Source organism: Gorilla gorilla, chromosome 21, assembly GCF_029281585.2.
Source record: "Gorilla gorilla gorilla isolate KB3781 chromosome 21, NHGRI_mGorGor1-v2.1_pri, whole genome shotgun sequence".
Classification (NCBI taxonomy): domain Eukaryota; kingdom Metazoa; phylum Chordata; class Mammalia; order Primates; family Hominidae; genus Gorilla; species Gorilla gorilla.
This window is the reverse complement of record NC_073245.2, coordinates 64,096,378-64,114,435: the sequence shown is the minus strand read 5'-3', so window position 1 is coordinate 64,114,435 and position 18,058 is coordinate 64,096,378. Positions and strand designations below refer to the sequence as shown.

At 47.7% G+C, this 18,058-nt stretch overlaps 1 long non-coding RNA gene across 1 annotated transcript in view; it reads left to right on the top strand.

The window, feature by feature from the left end:
- Positions 1 to 15,431, top strand: part of LOC129529162 (uncharacterized) — a 30,658-nt gene extending 15,227 nt beyond the window's left edge. The window contains exons 2-3 of the long non-coding RNA XR_008674603.2: positions 4,539 to 4,603; positions 13,256 to 15,431. This is a non-coding gene — a long non-coding RNA (uncharacterized lncRNA). The remainder of the gene's footprint in view (positions 1 to 4,538; positions 4,604 to 13,255) is intronic.
- Positions 15,432 to 18,058: the final 2,627 nt, after the last annotated feature.

Below are 18,058 nucleotides of genomic sequence, written 5' to 3'. Positions count from 1 at the left end.
TGTATAATATCATACTCAGAGCTACATTGTGCATATACAACCAAATATAAATATGTATTCCACTCCCCGCTCCCTTTCTACACAATTGTCAACATATCATCCAGATGGCTCGGCACCTTTGTCCTTGCATGAACCATTGCTCTTGGCCATTGTTCCATCTCAACATATATAGAGCTTGATCTTGTTTTTTTTTTTTTTTTTTTTTTTTTGAAACAAGAGTATCGCTCTGTCACCCAGGCTGGAGTGCAGTGGCGCGATCTCGGCTTACTGCAACCTCCATCTCCCAGGTTTAAGTGATTCTCCTGCATCAGCCTCCTGAGTAGCTGGGATTACAGATGTGTGCCACCACCCCCGGCTAATTTTTGTGTTTTTAGTAGAGACGGGGTTTCACCATGTTGGCCAGGCTGGTCTCAAACTCCTGACCTCAGGTGATCCTCCCACCTCAGCGTCCCAAAGTGCCCCAGCTAATTTTTGTATTTTTAGTAGAGACGGGGTTTCACCATGTTGGCCAGGCTGGTATCAAACTCCTGACCTCAAGTGATCCACCTGCCTGGGCCTCCCAAAGTGCTGGGATTACAGGCGTGAGCCACCGTGCCCGGGCTATGATGGGCCTTTAAGTTGTCTTCAATATTGGGCTATTACAAACAGTGCTCCTGTGAATTATCTTGGTTGCACATCATTTCTCACATGTGTGAGTAATTCTGAGGGCACCTCCCCCCAGGAGGAATTGGTAGGTCAAAGAGAGGAGGGACTTGAGATGTCCGTGTTATTTGTAAGATTAGTTTTTTAGGTCCTCAGCTTTATACTATCTTAATATTTAAATTTAAATTACCCAAGTAATGCATTAAGCAGTTCTGTCTGGCTGGGCGTGGTGGCTCACACCTGTAATCCCAGCACTTTGGGAGGCAGACGCAGGCAGATCATGAGGTTAGGAGATGGAGACCATCCTGGCAAACACGGTGAAACCCCGTCTCTACTGAAAAATACAAAAAAAATTAGCTGGGCGTGGTGGCGGGCGCCTAGATCAGTAAATCTAGGTTATCTGGTATATCTGGTAAAATGTGAAAGCCCCCTTTGAATTTCCCACTTACTATTCACCACCACATTCACCTTGAAATCCAAACTTCTCAAAATTAACCACCGTGAGCAGTTTAGTCCAGACCTTTCTATGCATTTATATTTCTATTCATATACACATATCTATGTATGTCTAGGATAATGGATATATTAGATACATAGATAATGTATTTATCTACATATATAACACACACAAGTGTTTGTGTGTGTGTAGAAATATAAATATAGGCTGGGTGTAATGGCTCACGCCTATAATCCCAGCCCTTTGGGAGGCTGAGGTGGAAGGATTGCTTGAGTCCAGGAGTTTGAGACCAGCCTGGGCCATATAGTGAGACCTTGTATCTACAAAAAATAAAAAATAAATAAAAATAAAAAGGAAGAAAAGAAAAGAAAGAAAAAAATTAGCTGGGTATGATAGCATGCACCTATAGTCCCAGCTGCTCGGGAGGCTGAGACGGGAGGATTGCGTGAGCCCAGGAGGCTGTGGTGGACTGTGATCTCCAGCCTGGGTGACAGAGTGAGAACCTGTCTTAAAAAGAAAAGAAAAGAAAAAGAACTGTTACAGCAGTGCTTGTCAAACTTCAATGTGCTGAAGAATCAGCTGTTGATTTTGTTAAAATGATTCAGTGGGTCTTGGGTAGGATCTGAGATTCCCCATTTCTTTCTTTTTTTTTTTTTTTGAGATGGAGTCTCTCTGTCGCCCAGGCTGGAGTGCAGTGGCACGATCTCGGCTCACCGCAAGCTCCGCCTCCCGGGTTCACGCCATTCTCCTGCCTCAGCCTCCCGAGTAGCTGGGACTGCAGGCGCCCGCCACCACGCCAGGCTAATTTTTTGTATTTTTAGTAGAGACGGGGTTTCACCGTGTTAGCCAGAACGGTCTTGATCTCCTGACCTCATGATCCACGCGCCTCGGCCTCCCAAAGTGCTGGGATTTACAGGCGTGAGCCACTGCGCCCGGCCGAGATTCCCCCTTTTTAGCAAGCTCCACTGTGATGCCAATGTGATGCCAATGTGATGCCACTGAATTTGGAGTGATTTTCAGTTTTAGCTTTTGTCACTGCTTTGTTTTGTTTTTACATAAACGAGATCATATCTACTTATTGCTCTGCAACTCACTTTTTTTCGGTAACGGTCATTCTGGAAAATAATATGGATGTGGCTTTGCAAGTCTAAGGAGTCTGTGTGTGCCTGCAGAGCTATAAACTTTTATGAAGGAAAAATCACTTTAATCGATTTTCAACCTGAGAAGCTGAGACCTTCCTAAATTGATTAAATCAACTTTAGAGGACCAATGGTGGTATTTGAAACAGTTTTTATTTGCTAATGAAATTAAGCTTCAAATGACATGAAAATTGTTTCTGATCAGCTCATTATCCTACCCTGACACTGAGCAATAGTGTGTCTTTTGAGAATGTAACAGACATGAAGACAAAAGAGATGAGATTCAGGTTTCTCGACATAATTAATTTCATTGGCAAAAAAAGGAAAAGTTTCCTCTGGATTGATTTACAAAGGGTGTTTCGTTTTGTTTTTATGTATATATTTTTGAGACAGAGTTTCTTTCTTGTCACCCAGGCTGGAGTGCAATGGCACGATCTGGGCTCACTGCAACTTCTGCCTCCCGGGTTCAAGCAATTCTCCTGTCTCAGCCTCCCGAGTAGCTGGGATTACAGGCACATGCCACCATGCCCGGGTAATTTTTGTACTTTTTTTTTTTTTTTTGAGACAGCATCTTGCTTTTGTCCCCCAAGCTGGAGTGCAATGGCGCAATCTCGGCTCACTGCAACCTCCCCTTCCCGGGTTCAAGCAATTCTCCTGCCTCAGCCCCCCACCCACCCAGTAGCTGGGATTTCAGGCACCTGCCACCATGCCTGGCTAATTTTTTTGTATTTTTAGTAGAGATGGGGTTTCACCATGTTGGCCAGGCTGGTCCTGAACTCCTGACCTCAGGTGATCCACCCGCCTCAGCCCCCCAAAGTGCTGGGATTACAGGCGTGAGCCACTGTGCCCGGCCAATTTTTGTATTTTCAGTAGAGACGGGGTTTCATCATATTGGTCAGGCTGGTCTCAAACTCCTGACCTCAGGTGATCTGCCTGCCTCGGCCTCCCAAAGTGCTGGGATTACAGGTGTGAGCCACCATGCCCGGCCATTACAAAGGGCATTTTAATTAGCATAGAGAAAAACAAATAGGAACACAAAGTTCTGTCTTCAATGTAGATACTTCAATGTTGTTTCTTGCCTGTGCAAGGGAGGGAAGGATGGTTTGAATTTGTGAAGATCACCTGAGGATCTACTGTTGCTCTATTTGCTCGAGCAGGAGGTCAGGGACCCCTCACTCTGCTCCTTATCCCTCATGCACTCCATCACCAAATCTCCAAGTACATCATGAGTCCATTTGTTTGCACCTCGCTACCACCCCACTATCCCGATCGTCCATCACCTGTAGACGGGCAGGAGCTTCCTCACTGGTCTTCCCATGCACTCTCACCTCCCTCCAGTGAGTTCTCCAACTGTAGCCGGCAGCGACTGCATTGCACCCAAACTGAATCCCATGAATGCTCAGAGTAAGACCCCATGGATGCCCCCCATCACCTGCCTCTGATCCATCTCAAGGTCTTTCCCAAGTGGGCCTCTGGCTTCCTCTCCAGTGTCACTGCTCAACCCTCTGCCCAGAGGCTATCTCTGCCCACTTTACCCAGTTGCCCCATCCTACAGGTTTCAGCTCCAAGGTGCCTTCCTCAGAGAAGCCCTCCTGGACCAGTTCTAACTCCTGGGGGTGGTGCCTGGCACTTTTTCTCCATATCCATTATCATAGTGTGCAATAAGATCTTTCTGCGTACTTGGGGGTGATTATTTAACTGATGTCCACCTCCCTCCACGAGACTGTGGGCTAAATGAAGATGGGTACCATGTCTGTTTTTGCTTATTGTTGCATTCCAGTGCCAATCACAGGGCCTGGCATATAATAGGCAGTCCAGTAATAATCTTGTTATTTGAAAGAGCACAGGAAGGAAGACCCAGGGCATATTGGCTGTTGTTGCTGACACTGGTGCTGAAGGGCTTTGGTGAGGATGCTTAGGGAGGAAGTGACGAATCAGAGCAGATTGGGTTGGGATGGCAGAAAGGATCAGAAAGCTAAGCTAGACCCATTCTTTGCAGCTGGGCCAGAGGGTAGGACGGTGAGTAATGATAGCACTTCGGGGATGATAGTCTTGTCAAGTCTTATACTTGACAGGGAGAAGCAATGGCTAATACATCTATATATCGATAATATGAATAAATAATTTTAGAAGTGTCTTCATGCACAAACCAATGATGAAAGCAGGCCATGAATGGAGACACATGATCAGCTTCACTGTATGTCCTAAAACACATTATTTTCAGGAGTTTCCTAAAAATAAACCCCAAGGCTCAGTGACCAAACGTCAATGATGATAACAACGAGCGTTTTCCTTCCTAGGGTGGAACATCTTTTGAAGAGCTCAGACCCTGGACCCCTGATCTTAATGAGCTTTGCAGCCTTCAGTAAGTCGCCAACATATATCTGTACCTCAGAGCTCAACCAACCTTAAGTAATGTGTGGAGTGCTAGAGTACACCCTTGCAGGAGTCTCTCGGACCCACGCCAGATCTGAATCTTGTCTTGGCCAGTTTTCTCTATGGGTGAACCCTCCCAGCTTTCAGACCAACTGTGACCTCAGTTTGGAAAGTGGTGAGAATCACTGGTCCCACCTCATGGGGCATGACATAGATTGCATTGGTCAATCTATCTATAGCCCCAGACATTGGGGAGCACTCAGAAGATGGGGATTTCCATTGTCCAAGCTAGTCCTGAACAACAAAGGGCTACCTGGGGATGCAGAGTAAGAAGTCAACTGAAGCAAGACTGAGATCACTTAGTAACTCCAAGCTGAAGAGTGGGCAAAGACCTCTGTTTCTTTTTTTCTTTTTCTTTTTTTTTTCTGAGATGGAGTTTCGCTCTTGTCACCCAGGCCGGAGTGTAGTGGCATGATCCCAGCTCACTGCAACCTCCGCTTCCCAGGTTCAAGTGATTCTCCTTCCTCAGCCTCCCAAGTAGCTGGGATTACAGGCGTGTGCCACCACGCCTGGCTAATTTTTGTATTTTTAGTAGAGACGGGGTTTCAATATGTTGGTCAGGCTGGTCTCGAACTCCTGACCTCAGGTGATCCACCTGCCTCAGCCTCCCAAAGTGCTGGGATTACAGGCGTGAGCCACCGCGCCTGACCTGTTTCTTTTTTTTGAGACAGAGTCTCACTCTGTTGCCCAGGCGGAGTGCAGTGGCACAATCTCAACTCACTGCAGCCTCAACCTCCTCAGGCTCAGGTGATCCTCCCACCTCAGCCTTCCGAGTAGCTGGGACTACATGCGTGTACCACCATGCCCAGCTAATTTTCATATTTTTTGTAAAGCTGGGATTTCACCGTGTTGTCCAGGTTGGTCTCAAAACTCCTGGGCTCAAGCCATCCTCTTGCTTCAGCCTCTCATAGCGCTGGGATTACACACATGAGCCACTGTATCCGGCCAACCTCTGTTTCTTAACGCAGTCAATTCAGCACCAAAATATCCAATTCTGAAATGTGGAGACTTGAGCATTTGTCCAGCTTCTCTTTGTTTTGTTCACTGCTGCAGCGTCAGTGCTTAGAACAGCGTCTGGTATGGAATAGGCACTAGGATGAGGCCAGGCAGGCACCACGGGCAGGAAATGCAAAGTGAACCTTACGCTAGGGGTTTTGCAGGTGTAGCAGCGACAGAGAGTGAGACCTTCTTGCCTTTTGTGCCTGAGGTGCCTGCCTTGCCTCTGGCTGGTCCTCAGCGTGGTCTGGTACATGGTAGGTATTCAGTACATAGCCGTTGAATGAATGAGTCCAGTTTTATAGAAACAACCAGATTTTTTACTTAACCTTTTCTCTCAGATGTTTTGACCTCAGCTTTGAGCAGCCTCGGACTAACTTGAAATAATTTCTGTGATTCTGAGACCCCCCAGGAAATGTAGATATTGTAATCACCAAAATGTCCATGATAAAGTTGCCATTCAACCTTTTTGGAGCACTGTGTCTCTGTCTTCTGCAGTTCTTGGCAGGCATTTCACACGTGCCATGACTATGAAATAGGTCATGGCAAGCAGGTGGGAGGAGAAAGAGAGAAAGAGAGAGAGAGAGAATGTAGTAAGCACAGGTTGGCTACTGTCAAGGAAGATAATTTCCATGTAGTTAGAAAAGGCTGTAGAATGGCCATCTTCATTACCATTTTAATCTCTGCTCTCACCTGCTTGCTGGCTAATTTCGTTCTGTAACTGACCTTCACGTCAAAAGCAAGGTTGTACCATTTTAATACTTTGGGACATGTTGCCTTTGCATTCCTGAAACCTTTTCAGTTTTTTGTTTTGTTTTGTTTTGTTTGTTTGTTTGTTTTTTTGAGACAGAGTTTCACTCTTCATTGCTTAGGTGGGAGTGCAATGGCGTGATCTCGGCTCACTGCAACCTCCAGATCCTGGGTTCAAGCGATTCTCCTTCCTCAGCCTCCCTAATAGCTGGGATTACAGGCATGCGACACCACGCCCAGCTAATTTTGTATTTTTAGAAGAGACAGGGTTTCACCAAGTTGGTCAGGCTGGTCTCAAACTCCTGACCTCAGGTAATCCACTCACCTCGGCCCCTCAAAGTGCTGGGATTACAGGCATGAGCCACCGTGCCCGGGCCAATTTCATATTTTTTATTTAAAAAAATTATTAGTCCGGGCGCAGTGGCTCATGCCTGTAATCCCAGCACTTTGGGAGGCCGAGGTGGGCGGATCACGAAGTCAGGAGATCGAGACCATCCTGGCTAACATGGTGAAACCCCTTCTCTACTAAAAAAATACAAAAAATTAGCCCAGCGGGGTGGAGGGCGCCTGTAGTCCCAACTACTCAGGAGGCTGAGGCAGGAGAATGGCATGAACCCAGGAGGCGGAGCTTGCAGTGAGCCGAGATCGTGCCACTGCACTCCAGCCTGGGCGACAGAGCAAGACTCTGTCTCAAAAAAAAAAAAAAAAAAAAATTATTTTGTATCACATTAAAAAAAATTTTGGCTGGGCGCGGTGGCTCACGCCTGTAATCCCAGCACTTTGGGAGGCCGAGGCAGACGGATCACGAGGTCAGAAGATCAAGAGCATCCTGGCTAACATGGTGAAACCCCATCTCTACTAAAAATACAAATAATTAGCCAGGCATGGTGGTGGGTGCCTGTAGTCCCAGCTACTTGGGAGGCTGAGACAGGAGAATGGCGTGAACCCGAGAGGCAGAGCTTGCAGTGAACCAAGATTGCACCACTGCACTCCAGGCTGGGTGACAGAGTAAGACTCCGTCTCAAAAAAAAAAAAATTTTTTTCATTTATATCCTATCAAAGTTTTTAAAAAATAATTCAGGCCGAGCGCGGTGACTCACACCTGTAATCCCAGCACTTTGGGAGGCTGAGGCAGGAGAATTGCTTGAGCCTGGGAGACGGAGATTGCGGTGAGCCGAGATCGTGCCATAGCACTCCAGCTTGGGCAACAAGAGTGAAACTCCGCCTCAAAAAAACAAAACAAAAATAATAATTCAAACTTTGGAAAAAGTAATACATTCATATGACCCAAAATGTAGAAAGAATGGGCACAGTGGAAAGTCTCCCCCAACTCTTAATCCTCCTCGACCTGGCTCCTGGCAGGTGCAGATATAGATTCTTATCCACCTCTGATTTTTTGTGTGTGAGCCACCGCCTAGCCTGTCATCATCTATATTTGGTCCTGAGCCTTGGGGTTTATTTTGAGGGTACTCCGGGGCACAGAGTGGAGCTGATCACCTGCCTCTATTCATGGCCTGCTTTCATCACTGGTTTGCGCAAGGGGACACTTTAAAAATTATTTATTTATGTTATCAACACATGAATGAGTTAGCAAATTCAAATGATTTAGGCCGGGCGTGGTGGCTCACGCCTGTAATCCCAGCACTTTGGGAGGCCAAGGCGGGCAGATCACCTGAGGTCAGGAGTTTGAGATCAGCCTGGCCAACATGGTGAAAGCCCGTCTCTACTAAAAATACAAAAATTAGCCAGGTGTGGTGGCACACACCTGTAATCCCAGCTACTCAGGAGGCTGAGGCAGGAGAATAGCTTAAACCCGGGAGGCAGAGTTTGCAGTGAGCTGAGATCGCACCACTGCACTCCAGCCTGGGCAACAGAGTGAGACTCCATCCCAGAAAAAAATATATAGATAGATAGATAGATAATACCAATGAACCTTTTCCTTCATAGGGTGGAGCATCTTTTCTAGAGCTCAGACCCTGAACCTCCACTGTAATGAGCTCTGTATCCTTCAGCAAGTCATCACCCTTCTCTCTGCCTCAGTTTCCTCTTCTGCAAAGTAGAGGCAATAGTGTTACCTTCCCCAAAGCAGTACCGGGAGGATGAAATGAGATCGTGCACACGCAGCTTTTAGAACTGTGCCTAGCCAGCCAGGCACAGCGGCTCACGCCTGTAATCCCAGCACTTTGGGAGGCCGAGGCGGGTGGGTCACGAGGTCAGGAGATCGAGACCATCCTGGCTAACACAGTGAAACCCAGTCTCTATAAAAAATACGAAAAATTAGCTGGGTGTGGTGGCAGGTGCCTGTAATCCCAGCTACTCTGGAGGCTGAGGAGGGAGAATCGCTTGAACCCGGGAGGTGGAGGTTGCGGTGAGCCGAGATCGCGCCACTGCACTCCAGCCTGGGCGACAGAGCGAGACTCCCTCCCAAAAAAAAAAAAAAAAAAAAAAAGAACTATGCCTGGCCCAGAGCACGTGCCTCCCAAAGCTACCTGTTCCTGTTCTCCTTACCATCTCTCGAGTGTTTCAACATAGATAACTTCAGGAATCCAAAGCATTGAACACTAGGAGGAGAGAAAAAAAAAGCTTAATTCCAGAGGTTGTTCAAGAATCTATCTACCCATGGGAGGGCTGCGTTTGGTTTTCCCTCTTTGTCTCCGCCTTCTTTAAATAATGAACTGAAGGCTCTGGGTTTCTGCAGGCTGCACAAGTTGCCTAAGGCCATCGGGCCAGGGCAAACCTGGGCCATTTATTCTCCCCCTTTCAGCCTGTTCCTGTGTTTATACTACCCTGTTTAGTTTAATGCACATCCCAAGATTACCCCTAATACACATCCTCAGAAATGTTTATGGAAATTCTTTATAAGCAAACGGCTTTATTTCCCTTGAGTAGCTGCAGATACAAAGCAGCGGTCACTTTTTTTATTGACAGGCTTAAACACCTCGCGATACCCCCAGCCCCCACCCTGAGTAGATCTGTTACCCCAGCCCACCCACACATCCATCGTGGGATTCTGCAGTTATAAGAAGCCAAGACTTGCCCACTCTGGATCCATCCTAGATTCCCAGCCCCTAGCCATTGTTCCAAAGCGGGAATCTTTTTTTGTTTTGTTTTTCTAGAAACAGAGTCTCATGCTGTTGCCCAGACAGTGGCAGGATCAAAGCTCACTGCAGTTTCCAACTCCTGGGCTCAAGCAATGCTCCCACCTCACCTCGCTGGAACTACAGGCATGCACCACCATGCCTGGCTAACTTTTTAAAAAAATTTTTGTAGAATCAGGTATGGTGGTTCACAGCTATAATCCCAGCACTTTGGGAAGCCAAGAAGGAAGGATCACTTGAGGCCAGGAGTTCAAGACCAGCCTGGTTAATATGGCGAAACCTCGTCACTACAAAAAAATTAGCCAGGTGTGGTAGTGCACGCCTGTAGTCCAAGCTACTTGGGAGGCTAAGGTGAGAGGATCACTTGAGCCTCGGAGGTTGAGGGTGCAGTGAGCTATGATAGTGCCACTCCAATGCAGGTGGCAGAGCAATACCTTGTCTCAAAAAAAAAAAAATTTGTTTAGAGATGGAGTCTTGCTATGTTGCCCAGGCTGGTCTCAAACAACTAGGCTCAGATGATCATCCCACCTCAGCCTCCCAAAAAGCTGGGATCACAGGCATGACCACTGTGCCCCAAAGCAGAAATCTGGACAACTCATAGACTTTTTGTTTCTTTCCTCTGCTGGTGGTTTTGTTTGGAGAGGGGGCAGAAAAGAGAGAAGAGAACCACATATCATTTTGTGTTTGCTTCCCATCCCGCCCCCGCAAAGATTTACTAGATGCCTATTAAGTGCCAGGCACTGTTCTAGGTGATGGGGATTCAGCAGTGAGCATGGGAGACCTCTCAACTATCAGATCAATTACATTCTGGTGGTAGAGGTGGACCATAAGCAAAACAAAGAAGTGCGTAAATACAACTGCTGAGGGTGATTAATGCTGTGAGAATGGTAATATAAAATAATGCAATTAAGAGCTGGCCGGGTGCAGTGGCTCACGCCTGTGATCCCAGCACTTTGGGAGGCCAAGGCAGGTGGATCACAAGGTCAGGAGATCGAGACCATCCTGGCCAACATGGTGAAACCCCATCTCTACTAAAAATACAAAAATTAGCCGGGTGTGGTGGTATGCGCTTATAGTCCCAGCTACTCAGGGGGCTGAGGCAGGAGAATCGCTTGAACTCGGGAGGTGGAGGTTGGAGTGAGCCGAGATTGCACCACTGCACTCCAGCCTGAGCAACAGAGCAAAAGTCCATCTCAAAAAAAAAAAAAAAAAAAAATAGGGAATCTTGGCCAGGCACGGTGGCTCATGCCTATAATCCCGCACTTTAGGAGGCTGAGGTGAGCAGATTGCTTGAGTTCAGGAGTTTGAGACCAGAGTGGGCAACATGGCAAAACCCTGTCTCTACTAAAAACACAAAAGTTAGCTGGGCATGGTGGCTTGTGTCTCCTGTCGTTCCAGCTGCTCGGGAGGCTGAGGCACAAGAATTGCTTGAACCCGGGAGGCAGAGGTTGCAGTGGGCTGAGATCGCATCACTGCACTCCAGCCTAAGTGACAAAGTGACAGAGCAAGACTCTGTCTCAAAAAAAAAAAAAAAAAAGAAAACAAACAAACAAACAAACAAAATGGTGGGCAAGGAAGACCTCCTTGAAGAGGTAACATTTGAGCAAAGACCTGAATGAAGTGAGGGAGAAAGTTCTTGGAAGGGTATTCCAAGCCCGGAGAACAAGCGAGTGCACAGGCACTGAAGCTGGATCTGCTTGTTATATTGGAGGAAAAGCAGGAAGACCCATGTAACTAAAATCTAGCGATCCAGGGGAGAATGGTAGGAAGTCACATTGGAGAGGCAGGCAGAGACCAGATCATTACGGCCTTGGAAGAGGGCCTTAGAACAAAGATGTGTAGATTTTGTTCTAGTTTCAATGGAAAGCCATCCAGAGCCTTACGCAGGAAAAGACATGATGGGATCCATGTTTTGTTTTTGTTTGTTTGTTTGTTTTTCCGACGGAGTCTCGCTCTGTTGCCCAGGCTGGAGTGCAGTGGTGTGATCTCTGCTTGCTGCAACCTCAGCCTCCCAGGTTCAAGCGATTCTCCTGCCTCAGCCTCCCAAGTAGCTGAGACTATAGGCACCCGCCACCACACTTAGCTAATTTTTGTATTTTTAGTAGAGACGGGGTTTCACCATATTGGCCAGGCTGGTCTCGAACTCCTGACCTTAAGAGATCTGCCCTCCTCGGCCTCCTAAAGTGCTGGGATTGCAGACGTGAGCCACCACACCCGGCTGGGATCCATGTTTTTAAAGATCCCTTGGCTCCTGTACAGAGGATGATCTCTAGAAGGGGTGCAGTGAAAGCGGGAGAACAAGCTAAGAGGTTACTGCTTTGTTCAAGAGAGTGTCCAAGAGAGGACGGCAGGGCCGTCTCATCAGATCTAACTAATGAGATGAAGAGAAGCAATGAATTCAGAATACAGCGTGTCCTTGGAGGGGTATCCAGCAGGTTCACTGGTGGAGTGAAAGTGGCAATGATGAGAAGGACCATGGACAGCTTGAGCAACTGGGCTGGTGAGGGTGCCATTTTCCAAGATGGGTAGGATTGGAAAACGAGCCAACTGGACGGGGAAGTTTGAGATGCCTGAAGACACTCAATGGAGTTGTTATGTGAAAGTACAACACTTTAGGTTAATAATAGCGAAAGCCCACACCGACAACATTTGCCACACGCCAGGCACGTTTTTGTGTTTGTTTGACACTCTGTCGCCCAGTCTGGAGTGCAGTGGCGCAGTCTCGGCTCACTGCAAGCTCCGCCTCCCGGGTTCACGCCATTCTCCTGCCTCAGTCTCCCGAGTAGCTGGGACTACAGGTGCCCGCCACCATGCCCGGCGAATTTTTTGTATTTTTAGTAGAGACGGGGTTTCACTGTGTTAGCCAGGATGGTCTCTATCTCCTGACCTCGTGATCCGCCCGCCTCAGCCTGCCAAAGTGCTGGGATTACAGGCATGAGCCACTGCGCCCTGCCTATGCCAGGCAGTTTTTAAGCAGTCTCCCACCCCTTATTTCACAGTATCCTGCAAAGTGATTGTAAAAATATTATCCCTATTTTATTTTACTTTATATTTTAGATAGGTCTTGCTCTGTTGCCCAGGCTGGAGTGTAGTGGCACCATCATAGCTCACTGCAGCTTGACCACACAGGTTCAAGCAATCCTTCAGCCTCAGCCTCCTAAGTAGCTGGAACTACAGGCACATACCACCATGCCTGGCTTTTTTTTTTTGAGATGGAGTGTCGCTCTGTAGCCCAGGCTGGAGTATAGTGGCGCAATCTCGGCTCACTGCAGCTTCTGCCTCCTAGGTTCAAGTGATTCTCCTGCCTCAGCCTCCCAAAGTGCTGGATTACAGGTGCAAGCCACCATGCCCAGGCTATCCCCATTTTCTAGATGATGAAACACAAACACTGAGCAGTTTAAATAATTTGCCCAAGGTGGCTGGGCATGGTGGTTCACACCTGTAATCCCAGCACTTTGGGAAGCTGAGGTGGGCAGATCACCTGAGGTCAGGAGTTCGAGACCAGTCTGGTCAACATGGTGAAATCCCGTCTCTACTAAAAAATACAAAAATTAGCCAGGTGTGGTTGCGGGTGCCTGTAATCCCAGCTACTCAGGAGGCTGAGGCAGGAGAATCACTTGAACCCAGGAGGCGGAGGTTGCAGTGAGCTGAGATCATGCCATTGCCCACCTCCAGCCTGGGCGACAGAGCGAGACTCAGTCTCAAAAATGAATAAATAAATAAATAATTTGCCCAAGGTGACACAACCTGGATTTAAACTCATGGATGTCGGCCTCTGCTCTGTGTTGAATTGTATCCTGCCAAAAAGGAGATGTTGGAGCTTTGAGACCCAGCACCTCAGAATGTGTTTCTACTTGGAAATAGGGTCTTTACCAAGACCCTATTCCAATAGGACTGGTGACCTGTGGGAGAAATGTGGATACGGAGACAGACAGACATAGAGGGAAGATGACGGCAGAGTCACAGGGAGAAGACGGTCATCTACGAGCCAAGGAGAGAGGCCTGGCACAGATCCTTCCCTCACAGCACCCAGAGAGCCTTCAGACAATACATCTGTGATGTGTAAGCCACTCCGTCTGTGGCTCTCTGTTACAGCAGCCCCAGAAAACAAATAGAGACTCTTAATTGCCAAGCTATGTTCCTCCCGTAGTACGATTTCTCATCATATAGTCTATCTTCGCTGCTAAAACAGGTATTTCTGGATGGTAGAGGTCATGTGTAGCTTGCATATTTAGTATGAGGTATGTAAAAGTCACCTCATATATATTAAATTATTTGGCTACAGCTTTGAGCTTGGCCTCTCTCTTAAGGATTACCTTGCCATAGGGACAGGAAGCCATCGTGATATAAAGGCTGAAGTTTCTGTAAGATTTTGATTTTTAATCTAACATGATATTAACAACTGTGCCCGTCGGGCATGATGGCTCACACCTACAATCCCAGCACTTTGGGAGGCCGAGGCGGCGGATCACTTGAGGTCAGGAGTTTGAGACCAGCCTGGCCAACATTGTGAAACCCCGTGTCTACCAAAAATACAAAAATTAGCCGGGCTTGGGGGTGCATGCCTGTAATCCCAGCTACTTGGGAGGCGAAGGCAGGAGAATTGCTTGAACCCAGGAGGTGGAGGTTGCAGTGAGCCAAGACTGTACCAACTGCGCTCCAGCCTCGGCAACAGAGTGAGACTCTGTCTCAAAACAGACAAACAAACAAAATAATAACTGTACCTATACAAGGTCCCCAAGATAATTAAAAGGCTCACTTGAGCAGAGTAACTGAGGAGAGTCTTTTGGGGTTCTTTGGTTTTTTTTTTTTTAGAGACAGTCTCACTCTGTTGCCCAGTCTAGAGTGCAGAGGCGCAATCTTGGCTCACTGCAACCTCCGCCTCCCAGGTTCAAGAGATCCTCCTGCCTCGGCCTCTCAAAGTGCTGGGACTACAGGCACATGCCACCATGTCCGGCTGAGGAATGTTTAATAAAAGGGGTATTTACCAAGATATAAGCAAGTTATAGAGAAATCAGCAGGGTTGATGAAGCACCCCGGGGCTACCAACAACCAAAAGCCCTTCCCTCTCCAAGGCCTCCAAAGGCAGCAGGAGGGAGTGGTTATCAGAAAATGGCCAGATCCATAGGAAAAAGGCCACCCCATGAGAGCTGTGGGTTTCAGTAGAGGGACACAGCCACTGCCAGACCATGGCCAGCCACGGAGTTAATAGCCCAGCCCCACCTTGGCCCTCCCATCTCCCACTCCTCCTTATTGGCTGAACCCAGCAAGAAACCAGATGTCACAGAACCAGGAGATGTGGTCCCCACTGCCCGGCCTCTTGGGCACAGAGGAGGGAAGAGAAAATGGAGAGTGGATCCGGAGGGGCAAATGAAGTATTAATATTCTGTACACTCAGAATGTCCACAGAGTGAACACTGGCTTGCCGGCTGACCCCATTTCTTGAAAATCATCCTATCCCTGCAGGTTATTTATGTTGTTACCCTTTTGCAAGAACCACATAAAATATTTTACATGCTTTTAAAACTCATAAATGTAATGAAGCCAAGATGTTTCAGCAAATGTGCTCAATGGGCAAATCCTTCCAAAGATCTGCTCTCAGCTGACGTCAGGACAAAAGGCACATCTCACGACCTGCAGAGCGTCTGACGTTAAAGCCAATAAATTCATCCCCCTGACCCACATGGCTTCCAGAATGTACAAGCTGTCAGTGGATCTTAAAAATGTATCTATTCCTTCATTCACTTCCTGCCGTTCGTCTCTTGCAAGTATTTACTGCTCTTTAAAAACTGAACTCCACCAGCTGGAAATGCATTAGTGCAGAGAGATGGCTGTACTTTGTTCCGGCAGGAATTGTGCATGCAACTTCCAATCTGACTTTTCTGAGACATTAATAAAAACACATGCGTCCTGAAATTTGGGTTGATAATCTTTGGGGGCTCAGTGTAAAAACCAGTAAGAGTTTTAGCACAAAGCCTGGCATTCAAAAAGAGAAGCTGGGCCGGGCGTGGTGGCTCCCACCTGTAATCCCAGCACTTTGGGAGGCCGAGGCGGGCGGATCAGGAGGTCAGGAGATCGAGACCATCCTGGCTAACACAGTGAAACCCCGTCTCTACTAAAAATACAAAAAAAAAAAATTAGCCGGGCTTGGTTGCAGGCACCTGTAGTCCCAGCTACTCGGGAGGCTGAGGCAGGAGAATGGCCTGAACCCGGGAGGCGGAGCTTGCAGTGAGCCGAGATCGTGCTGCTGCACTCCAGCCTGGGCGACAGAGTGAAACTCCATCTCAAAAAAAAAGAAAGAAGCTTGACTGGAATTTGAATATGTATCATGTGTCAAGCATGGCTCTAGCCTTTTACATGTGATAATCACATTCATCCTCCTAATAGATGTACAATGCAGGTGTTATTATCCTCATTCTACAGATGGGTAAGTGAGGCCCAGAGGGAGCTGAACCAACATGACTGGTGCCAGAAAGATTGCAGAGGGGAGAGCTAGCAGTCAATTCCAGGCTGTGTAATTTCAGAGGGTACTCTTAACCTCTATGCCTCTGTAAATGAACAATATTCTTGAAGCCAGGCGCAGTGGCTCACGCCTGTAATCCCAGCACTTTGGGAGGCCAAGGCGGGCAGATCACCTAAGGTCAGGAGTTTGAGACCAGCCTGACCAACACGACGAAACTCCATCTCTACCAAAAATACAAAAATTATCTGGGTGTGGCAGTGCAGGCCTGTAGTCCCAGCTACTAGGGAGGCTGAGGCAGGAGAATCGCTTGAACCCAGGGGGCAGAGGTTACGGTGAGACGAGATCATGCCTCTACACTCCAGCCTTGGCAGCGAAGAATATTCTTGAAAAGTATAGTTTAGGTCAATAGCATGTATAGACAGATACGGGTTTGAGTATTTGATAAATAAGTATCGATGATCTCTCTCTCTCTCTCTCTTGCTCTCTCTCTCTTGCTCTCTGTCTTGCTCTCTCTCTCTCTCTTTTTCTTTCTCTCTTTCTTTCTTTCGTGACAGAGTCTCACTCTGTCACCCAGACTGGAGTGCAGTGGCACAATCTTGGCTCACTGCAAACTCCACCTCCCAGGTTCAAGCAATTATCCTGCCTCAGCCACTTGAGTAGCTGGGACTTTTCTGTATTTTTGGGAAAGATGGGGTTTCACAGTGTTGTCCAGGCTGGTCTGGAACTCCTGACCTCAAGGGATCTGCCTGCCTCGGCCTCCCAAAGTGCTGGGACTACAGGCGGGAGCCACTGCGCCTGGCTCTTTTTCTTTTTTTTACCCTCCCACCCTCGATATCTGATGATGGAATATCTTGAGCCTCAGTCTTCAGGTCTACAGCTTGGGCTGAACTGAAGTTCTGATCCATGAGTACACCCAACACCCTAAGTTCTGGGTATCCGCTGGGTGCCTGGCACTCTAGCAGGCACTGAAAATACACATTTGGGTAAGATGGATGTGGCCCCTGCTTGGATGGTACCTGTAGTCTGGAGCAAGAAAGAGGTCTTAGCCAATCTCACAGATAAAAGATAGTAACTTCAACGAATGCTATTGGAGAAGTGCCCAGCTCTCCAAGGGTCCTGTGTGAGGGAACCTGACCTAGTTGGGGAGAAAGAAGAGACAAGACTGAGCTAGGGGCGAAGACTGAGTCATTAACAAGATCAGGGAAGGGGCCAGTCTTGATGGCTCATTCCCGTAATCCCAGCATTTTGGGAGGCTGAGGCGGGAGGATAGCTTCAGCCCAGGAGTTCGAGACCAGCCTACGCAACAACGCAAGACCCCATCTCTACAAAAAAAAAAAAAAAAAAAAAAAAAAAAATCAGGCCAGGCGCAGTGGCTTATGCCTGTAATCCCAGAACTTTCGGAGGCCAAGGCAGGCAGCTCACATGAGGTCAGGAGTTCAAGACCAGCCATGTCCAATATGGTGAAACCCTGTCTCCACTAAAAATACAAAAATTAGCCAGGCATGGTGGCGGACACCTGTAATCTCAACTACTTAGGAGACTGAGGCAGGAGAATCACTTGAACCCGGGAGGCAGAGGTTGCAGTGAGCTAAGATCGCTCCACTGTACTCCAGCCTAGACAACAGAAGGAGAGTCTGTCTCAAAAAAACAAACAAACAAAAAATCAGGGGCCGGGGGTGTGGTGGCAGATGTCTGTAATCCCAGCACTTTGGGAGGCTGAAGCAGGTTGATTACTTGAGGTCAGGAGTTCGAGACCAGCCTGGCCAACATGGTGAAACCCCATCTCTACTAAAAATACAAAAATTAGCCATGCTTGCTCACTTGAACCCAGCAGGTGGAGGTTGCAGTGAGCTGAGATCGTGCTACTGCACTCCAGCCTGGGTGACAGAGTGAGACTCTGTCTCAAAATAATAATAATAATAATAATAATAATAATCAGGCAAGGCACAGTATTTCAGGCAGGGAGAATAGCAGGTGCAAAGGCCCTATGGTAAAGGAGAGGGTCTGAATGGAAGGTAATAGGAGGATACTGTTACCTATGTGGTAGTCAGGGAAGAGCTCTGAAAAATGGACAGGA